Here is a 10,363-nt window from a genome sequence, read left to right on the forward strand (position 1 = left end):
TGTGAAGCTTTATTGTGAATATTACCTTCTTTACATGCATTAACAGAGCTGTAAAGCAGTGCTGAAAGATGCTGTGTAAGTAATTCACCCATAACATAAGAAACTGTCTCTGGTTTTAGACATGTGTATACAAACATGGACATTGCCGGGCCAGAAGAAACTAATGGGACTTCTAGCCCATCCCCAAGACTGACTGAAAACAGATTCTCAGAAGATGAAAAAGCTCTCATAATGTATCATGAATTACAACACTATCTCAAGAAAGAGGGGAAATATCTTCTTGACCACAGCCAGTGATTACCCTGTACCCTGAAGCAGGATGACTGAACCCTGCTGTTATCCAAGCCAGTCATGACTTGCTGATGCAATGCCAAATGGATAGGAAAGTAGACGGTCTTGCCTCCTGACTCAGCTTTTTCTTACCCTCGGAAATGCTGCATTCAGTCTCTGTGTACTCCAGTGAGATGGAACCAACAGAGGAGAGGGGAAAAAAAGGAAGAAAAAATTAGAGAAAAGAGACTATGAAGGCAGTGATGGGTCAAAGATCCAAGAGGTTAGATGGGTGCAAAGTAGTTCCATTAATATGCATATTCATGAAAAAGAATGAAATGTATGATATATATTTGTATATACATATATAAAAAAAACCCACTTTCAACCAGCAACAAATTTGGCTAACTTGTGTAGTACATATCTTGTACCTGCTACAAATATTTTCTTGTGTGTGATGCCTTTAAATTGTGAAATAGTCAGTCTTTCTGCCGCATTTTATGTTCATATTGGCTATAGCATACCATAAAAGCAACATGCACACTGTGCTCTCTCTTCTTTCTTTCTTTCTCTTTCCTTCTTTTCTTCTTTCTTTCCCTAAAATAAGTTACTTTACACTGACAGATAATATATTTATTTCTAAGCATGGGAACATAACAAGAGTTTTGGTAGTGAAAACTGAATGTAAAAAAGAGCTCACAGAAAGCTATAGAGGAGAGACCTTCTTTTTGAACAAAATGTAGGAAAGGAAGAAAAAAAAGGCCGCTCCTGAAAACCTGGAAGGCTTCCAGTTCAATGAATAAGAATTTCAAATGTACATTCAAAAAGCTCTTCAGTATTTATATGCAAATAGTATCAAAGAAAGCAGTGGAAAAAAATCTGCCTAATATTGGCTGAAAAACAGGTATTTTCAGTTCTGGAAGATTTATGTTTTCCATAGGAACCAGATGAGATGAAATAAAGACTTAACAGAAGTGATTAAATAGCATTTACTACCAAAAATAAACCTGCTAGCTCAATGACAAACTCCATTTAAGGGAACAAATTAATTTTTAGCTACTTAGAGAAATTAATTATGGACAGAATTTCATTTGAAATGAAAAGAGCATTAGAAATGGCACTCTACTTTAAGAATCTGTTTGATTTTAGGGCATTTAAATTGAAGGTAGTTTTGGAATGATCATATGCAATGCATACACAAGTGTGTGTATGCATGCACGCACACACACACATGCATATACATATATGCGCACACAAACACACACACGCAACTTAGCTATCAAAAATAAGGAGTCTGCTTTCTCTGCCTTGCAAGATTTACTTCATTTTCTGCAGTTATCTGGAAACTTTTTAAGCCACTTTCAAACCTGATATGTACATAGATAATTTGGTCAGACTGTGATCTTACCTACTTCACTCTGAATTTCAGGGTAATCAGTACACATTTATGTATTTATCAGTACCCCAAAAGTCTTAATGCTGCAATGGATTCTCACAATAGGATTGTGATGGGGCTGGCTGGCAGTGACCTGGCCCAGGGGTTTTGAAAGGACAAAAGATGATTGGAGTACTTGGGATTCCCTTTCCTCACTAATCTGGTAATGGTTTGGCCCAGGAGTTTTGAAGGGGTAAAAGATGATTGGAGGACTTGGGATTCCCTTTCTGCACCAATCAGGCCCCAGAGACTCACCCCCTGTGTCCCCTGATTGGCCCCTTGGGTCACCTGGAGGGGGATAAAAGGGGCAGCGTGGGCTGACTCAGGGAAGAGACTAGTGAGGGACAACAGGGAAGGAGCTGCGCAGAGCTGGCAAGAGCTGAGCCAGTGGGGCAGGAGCAGTGCCCCAGAAGAGCCTGAAGGAGCAGGACCTGCACGCAGCAGTGGGACCCTCAGCAGTGCGGTGTGCGGCCGGCAGGAGAGGCTCCCCACTGGGCTCCAGGATCCCCTGGGAGAGGCTGCAGCCAGCAGGAGAGGCTCCCCCACTCCAGGAAGGATCTGAGCAGATACCTGAGAAGTTTCCAGCTCTGCTTCCAGCTCCTCCAATCAGAGATCAGGCAGCTCGATGTGAGGCCGGTGCTCCAGGAAGGTCAAGACCCTTAGCAGGCTGGAGCAGTGCCACCAGTGGGGGCTGTGTGACAGTGTTCCTGCCCACCACATGGGAGATCTCGGTGCAAATCCCAGCTGAGGTGACTTGGGGTGAGTGAGATAACAAGAAGTAAATCTTCTTGCAGTGGAAAGGGGCCATTGTGTTCCCCCCTTTCTCCTCCTCCAGGTACCAAGGCCCTATGTTTCCTTGTCATTTGACATTTTGCATTTTGTGCCTTTTTTATATTTCACCAACCTGTATTGTTTGTTCTGCTGTTTGTGTTTTATATTTTGTTAACCCTGTTTTTTGTCAATGATTGTAAATGTCTAACCTTTGTTGAATCCTGCCCCCTTGGGGCATTGTAGTGTCCAATATACCCTCTGATTTATGCCTGTTATGTTCCCAGTATTAAATGGTATATGGTTAAGTCCCCATTGGCGGTCTGGCTCTGCTGTATAGGGGAGGAGAGTCCCTACACCTCCCACAGAGCTGGTGCACGTGCTTTGATCCCTTCAATTGCAGAAAGGGTATCTCTTGGAGTACTGCCCGGGTTACAGGATGGTAGGGAGAAAACCTCAGTGATCCTCGGAGCAAGCACATGTCCATGCAAAGTGCTTTGCAGATCAGGACTTAAGAACAATATATTGGTCCAAACTGTAATTAATTAGATATATTCACAGATAGAAAAACTCTTCTAGGGCTTGCTCCTTTCACATCAGAACCAACAGTGAAATTCCCATTGACATCAAAGGAATAGGATGAAACCCTGAAAAATTATTAATTTTCCCAGAACAGCTACTCAGTAACTAGTGGATTTGCCGTCTACACACTGTGACACATTGAAACAATTTGCCACTTTTGTTCTATTTCACTTTAATTGGACTATTGCAACATCTGAGTCTTTATAAGGAGAATTGTTCTCCATAAAATATGTGCAGACATGTTCTGAGAGAAAAGTAGAAGGTTAAACAAGAAGGGGTGGTTATATTAGAAGGAATAATTTTTTCTTATACTGTTTTCAAAGGCAATCTTGTTTCAGGCTCACTGCAAGGGCTTGACCGCTCTGCACAACTCAGTCCCAAATCATGCTGGGATTTGATGATAAAGCACATCCACTTTCCAGGAGCTAAGCCAATCCCCACATCCTTATTCACTGGTGTTCTAGTACCTTAGGCACTTTGTGGTTAAAAAACAGACTACAATGTGGTTATTAGCTATCGTAATGTTAGAAAGTCCAAACCCTCTAAAGAAAGAGAAGAGGCTAATTACAAAGCTGCTGTTACCTGTTTGATCTCTTATTCCTTTGTTTTTATGTTTCTTGGACAGTGTCAATTGCAGTAGTTCTCAGCTGGAGCCTAGCACTAGCAATGCCTGATTTGGTTCATGACTTCCATAAACTTTTCCATCTCTGAGCAAGCTATTTCAGATCAGGGTAAAAATTTGAGTAAATCACAGCTGGCAGTCATCCCAGACATATCAGTTCCCTTAATTCTCCTTTCCTGTGGCTTTGGGACAATCAAAATAAGGAATGTTTCCACTGCCATACCTTTATGAAAGTACAATATGTGAATGATATACCCCAAGTGCATCACAGTGTTTCCTTACCTTGGTCATTACCAACTGTACAGCTTTCTCTGGCAATTATCTGAAACGGAGCACTACAGCAAAGTAGGTCTTTTGGCAGTGCTCAGCTCCTGGGAAGATCAAAAAACCCAATGTGACAGTTAATGAAACAAGGAGAAACAAGAAGGAAGCTATCAGTCCCAGGCTGCCAACACTAACACAGATCTGCTGTTGAAAAGCTGAAGGCAGCTTGAGGTGCCAGGGTGTCTGCCTGCATTTGCAGAGAGTGAGGCCATGTGAAGGTCCGTTCTGAGAACTGGGGTTCCTGTTAAGCACAGACAGTCACCCTGTCCAATAGAGAAGAGGCTGAGATACATGAGTGCACTTTCCTATCATTATTCTACGCCCTGAATTAATATGGAAGGAAAAGTCATGTCCATTTCTCACTGCATGTTTTTTTTTAGTATACAGAATATGTTGATTCTTAACGGGGACATGTGAAATGAGGTTTTCACTAGGGCTGTGCGGAACAGCACCATTTTGTTTCAACTTCTATTTCATCATTTCGACAGGACAGTGTTTCATTTTGAGTTTCATTTAGTTTTGAAAGCACTGTTCTGTTTTGTTTCATTGAAACTGTTTTGCTGTTTTGACGCTGTTTCAATGTTTTGCCCATAGGCTATAATGGGGAAGCTCAAAACTGTCTATAACTTTGCCATTTCTTGCCTGGTTCAGATGAAGCTTGCTGGAATGGTAGCCCCTTCTGAAGCCATGAAGCCTGCCAAGCTTCAAGGAGATAGGTGCAGGGGTTTCTGGGAAACTGCACCTCAAAGTTTTGAAAGTAAAACTCATGTCACGTGTGTGTATTAAGGCACAGTGGGGTGAAAACTACAGGCATTGTAGCACCTGCTGAGGCCACAAAGCCTGCCAAGTTTCAAGAAGATAGGTGCAAGGGTTTCTGGGAAACTGAACCTCAGGCTGCTGACAAGCAAACCTTGTGATGTGTGACTTTGTGTGTGTGTTAAGGTGTGCCCTCACTGGTGCTGGGGCCTCTACACGACACAGTAGTGTGCCCCAATGAGAGTTCCTTCTCCCCTACAGCCTCAGTCTGGTCCACCACTTTAAATGACAATAGGTAAAATAATAACTTAGTAAGCAGCAGCACAGTAGCACCAGAAGCATCTCAGGCAGCCAAACTGTGTCACAGCCTTTCTTTCCTCTCCTGCAGGAACTTCTTCTCCAGCAGCTGCCAGAGAACTCTCCCTGCCAGCCCCAGCCTTGGGGCTTAGATGTGCCCAGGGCCTGCATCTTCCTGGTCAGGTGCTATGGGTATTGGTCTAAGGACCTGGCACTGGTAGACAAGGACCTTTGGGTCGATCTAATCTGGTATCTTTTAGCAGACCAACTGAATAGTTACAGAAATATATCTTAGCAAGATTTTGGGTTGAAAAACCCTTCGTCAGGCTGGAGAAGCACCTGCAGCTGGTGTCTGTGCTGTTCCTGAATGGAAGAAATAGTAAAGAAGCCAGAGGTTGGCATGCAATGAAGGCAAGAAAGTCAGTCAGTGAGAATGGAAATGGAGGCATCAGGGGGTGAGGGACAGGGTGGGGTTGCGGTGGGGAAGGGGGATGTAGCAGCACAGGTAAAGGTGGAGAGGTACCTGCGGAGTCAGATGTCCAGCAGGTTGTAGTGGATCATTACATTCATTTCCATTTTCACTGACTGGTTTTCTTGCCTGCATTGCATGCCAGACTCTGGCTTCTTTACTATTCCTTCCATCCAGGAACAGCACACACACAAATCAACTTCAGGCGCTTCCCTAGCCTGACAAAGTGTTTTTCAACCTGAAAGCTGGCATCCCAGGCAGCTAAGCTGAGCTCACCTGGAGCCTCAGAACTTCACTGCAACCAGCAAGCCTCAGCCCTGTCAAAGACGTGACAGGTCTGGGCTTTCCCTAGCCAGGACTGTGTGTGTGTGTGTGTAGTGGCTGGAGGTTATGGTGCCTCTTACCTGCCTTTTAGGGGGATCCTCAGTCTTGGCATTTCCTGGGGCTGCCGCACTGCCAGCAGTCCCACCAGGCCTCCCTGACCCTGGCAGGGTGCAGTTTTAGTGGTCATGCCCAGGACCTGGCACCTCTTCCTTCCCCATAACCCCAGGCCATACCTCCAACTTCATTCTGACATGGAAGCTCAGCAGGGACATGTTCTTCCCTTGGTGGCTGGTGATGCAGTGAGTGGCTACCCCAGCTCTGAGAGCGGGGCATGAACTGGTTTTTAAAAAATGAAAAGAAGGAAATAGGTGCGGACAGAGTAAGGAGGGTGGCATTCACTCCACCTGCACCTGGAGCTTGGGGACACCCCTGCAGTGGGAGATTTAACTCCTGGAACACCAGCTGCTCCACCAAACCAGGATTGAAGCAGGTGCAGTGGGGTGTCACAACATCCCCAGCAATGCTGAACACCCTCTCGCTTGGAACACTGGTCAGTGGACAGAACAGGTGATCCCAGGTGCCTCTGGACCCCACCATGGAAGCCATGCCCTTGGCCCACATTGGCAGTGCCTGTGGTTGAGGAGGAGACTGGATGGTGTGCTAGCATGGGACTGTGGATTCCCCTGTTCCACATCCCCTTACCACTGCCATTCTGCCTCCCTGACTGTCTTCACCAGCACCTCTGTCCACTGATTCAGGCTTTGCTGCCCTTCACCCTTGGGTCACACATGGCAGCCAGCACATGGGCTGTACTGGACTGCAAGGGACCAAGCCATTTCCTGATGCCCTCCTTCAGCCTCCTCACCAGTACTTGGATGTCTGGTGATAGCGGCTTGCTCCAGCCAGGAACATTGATCCCCTGGAATCTCTCCATTTGTCTCTGAAGTTCCATTACTACAGGGACCACCTGGCTAAGGAGGGCATTGCCCATGCTGAGGGTCTCGGTGGCCTCAAGGAACAGCTTGAGCATCACCAAGATCTGGGAGATGGTATCTCACTTATCCCTGTTAAGGGGGCCGCTGATCCCAATCTCCCCAAGCAAGGCCATCTCATAGATGGCCTTCTGTTGCTCCACCAGCCTCTCGAGCATCAGGTATGTGGAGTTCCACTGAGTCTCCACATCCTACATGATACTGTGCTGCGGGATGTTCAGCTCTGCTTGTTTGTCCTGCAGCATCTTGCCCCCCATGATGCTCTGGTGGGAGTAGCCTCCCACCTTCCTGCATTTGGAAATGAGCTTACTGGTGGTGCTGGCACCTTGACCGTATTGTCCCCATTGTTGGTAACCATGAACCCGTGGGTGAGCTCACCCTGCCCAATAAGCCACCCCTGCACCAAGCAGTTCATGGCCCCCATGATCTGTGTTGCTGTGTGGGACTCATCCATGAACTTGGCTTGAAAGAGAGCCTACCGACAGCCTGACTGGCCACACCAGTGCCCTGTGAGGGAGAGGTAGGCATGATCTCCACCCCAGCTGCTCCAGATGTCCGAGGTGAAGTGTAAGGCCACCTGCAGACCTGCTTTGCACAGCTCCTCCCTTAAGTACTCCATGCCTCATACAGGGAGGGCACCACCGTGCTGCTGAAGGTGGTGCACGTGGGCACTTCGTAGGGTGGGACCACAAGTGCCATGAGCCACCTGAATCCTGGTCCTTCAACTAAGAAGAGGGGCTGGCCATCTACAGCAAGCATCTCCCCAGTGCTCTGGGTGATCTTGCTCACCCTTGCAACGTGCTGCACTTTCTGTCCACCTTTCCCCCACCATTCCAGGGTGGCCTACCTATGCTTCAGGGAGACAGGGGCATTGGAGCAAGAGGGGGACTTCCCTTTGGGCACATTCATGCTGGTGCTAGGTTAAGGAGGAGCAAGGGAAAGGGGGTGGTGCCTGCAGAGATGTATCAGCGTTCCCGTGATGGTCATGTGTTTCATTCCCTTACCCTGGCTGGTTTTGGCTTGGCAGTGCAGGCAGACAGCATATGTGGGATCATCTGCCACCTCAAAATGATCCCAGAGCACACTATCTGTTCATTTCTGGGGTGCGGGTACATGTGTGAATGCTGCAATTTCTCCCTCCTCAGCAGGCAGAGGCACAACAACAGGAGGAGCACATTCAGCTGAGTCGCTTGCCTCCACAACCTCTACCTCAGCCTCCTCTGAAGTGCCTTCTGGGGAAGGAGACTTGGCTCTAGGGGAAGCTTGAGGGGTGTGGAGCGAGCACAAACTCAGCTGATTCCCACTCCTTCCCCAGAATTTCCCTTGCAAAGGCACTCAGATCCAGATCCAGTTCCAGTTCTTCCTCTGGCACTAGAAGGCTCAGCATGGGAAGTGAAAGGGGGGTGGAGGAGACTGTCATGCTGGTGCTAGTGCTGCTGCTTGTTGTCATGGTGGTGGTGCAGGAAGATTATGGCTGGTGCTCTTGGAGAGGATGCAGACTCAGACATAGGCAGCGGCACTGGCACTGCTCCCCTCTCCTTGATGCCTATAGAACTGGAAACCTCATCCCTGTTAGTTGTAGGAAAGAGGCAGAGTCTCAGTTTGGGGGGAACTTACACCTTTCCCTCTACCCCTTCTTTCACCCCTTCCTGAAGGCTGGCCACCTGCCTTTCCACCACGTTTCACGGTGTGTTTCATACTGTCTTGTCTTTATAAAAATATATAAATGTATATATGCTTTCCTATATAAATTCTATATTATAATATGCTGCAAGATATAAATGTATAAAACATATAAATGTATGTGCCTTCCTGTATAAATTCTATATTATCATATGCTGCAACATATAAATATATAAAAATAAAAATATATAAATGTATGTGCCTTCCTATATAAATTCTATAGTATAATATCCAATATAATTATGAAATTGAAAAGAATAAATCAATTAATATAATAATAAAATAAAAGGGTCTAGAAAGAAAGAAAAAGGTATAGTGGAATTCCACTTGCTCGGCTAGCAAGTAGGAAATCAAATCAATGGTAGTAGTAGCCTTTGTTGTCTAACATTCCTGAGCTTCTGAAAGTTAGCTCAGTAACTGACCCCAAGGCAGCATAAGGCGGGAACTTCACCATAAGGCTAGTTTAATCAGAGAAAAGATTGTGTAGAACAACTACACTTTCTCTTGCATGAAGTGTGGACCTCATACACCACATACCAATTTGGCTAAATTTAGTATATGTATCTTCAAGACTGTATGCTAAGCGGTTGACACAATGTTAACTGCATCAGTTTAGAAATTATTTTAGCTTAATTTGTTTAATGTATGCATGCAGACACAGTCTCAGTGCAAGTTTATTTCTCTGCTGACTGAATTAATGTAAATGTTCAGCTGTCTGTCTTCTTTCTGCTGAGACTCCTCCATAGGTTGTCAGGGCATTAGGATTGCTCTTCATGTCTTTGCAGTATTATAACATCTTTTCTCAGGGCATTCTCCCTTTGCTTTGGGGAATGCAGGGGAGGAGTGTATCATTATTAATATTATTGTGGTAGCTTTGGGCATAGGCACCAACTCCATGGGTGCTCTGGGGGATCAAGCACCCACTGAAAAAAATTAGCAGGTGCTCAACACTCACAAGCCACATCAGGTGAGCCAGGTTGAAGTAACACCCAGCATGCACAGAGCTTCTAGGCATGTGTAGGGCTTGGCATGGGAACGCAAAAAGAAAAAAATCACCCCTGAGCAAAAACCAGTCTGCACCTATGGCTTTGGGTACTTTACAGAGTTGTAAGAAGCCACGACTCCAGCCCCAAACTGCTTACAAACTGATTAAAAATGAGAAAAACAAACTGCACTTCAGATATGAGGAATGGCAAATCCATTCTTGTAATCCATACTTTGAAACGTAGGCTGATCTTCATATGGAATCAGAGCTATACAAAAACATCATCCCATTTTCTCCCACTGTCCAGTTCCAGCTGCCTCTTTGGGCATCTTTACATGTGCTCTGGGGGGGTGGTGGGGGGGGCACTTTAATTAGGGTGGTTCTTGGGAGCCACCCTAATTAAAGCACCCACAGCATCTCATGTATTCAGCATCCCATGCTTCAAAATGGTGGCAGGGGCACTTTAACTAAAGCTTGTTTGACAAGCACCCTTGCCTCCATTTTGAAGCATTGGGGTGCTGAATACATGAGACGCTGAGGCCTATGGAGCATGCTAATTAGTGGGCTCCAGCAGACTTAATTACGGCATGTTGGAGCAGGCATGTTAAATGTCTACAGGTACTTTGTGACTCACCCATGATCTAAACCTCCTGCTTATGAACATCTTCCAGCCTTTCTCTGTACAAAAATTGCCTTTTTCTCAATTCTAATAATCCCTGCTTAAAAGTGAGAAGCCAGGCAGATGCTCTTGCCTGCAAGTCTCTGCTGGAGCTGTAGCCACGGACCAGAGGGGAGGGGCCAGCCCTGCTGTGGAGCAGAGCCCTGCCTAGCCCAGAGAGCATGCTGGGATGCTGGG

The sequence above is a fragment of the Gavialis gangeticus genome, unplaced genomic scaffold (genome assembly GCF_001723915.1).
Source record: "Gavialis gangeticus isolate Ggan-Ray unplaced genomic scaffold, GavGan_comp1, whole genome shotgun sequence".
NCBI lineage: Eukaryota > Metazoa > Chordata > Crocodylia > Gavialidae > Gavialis > Gavialis gangeticus.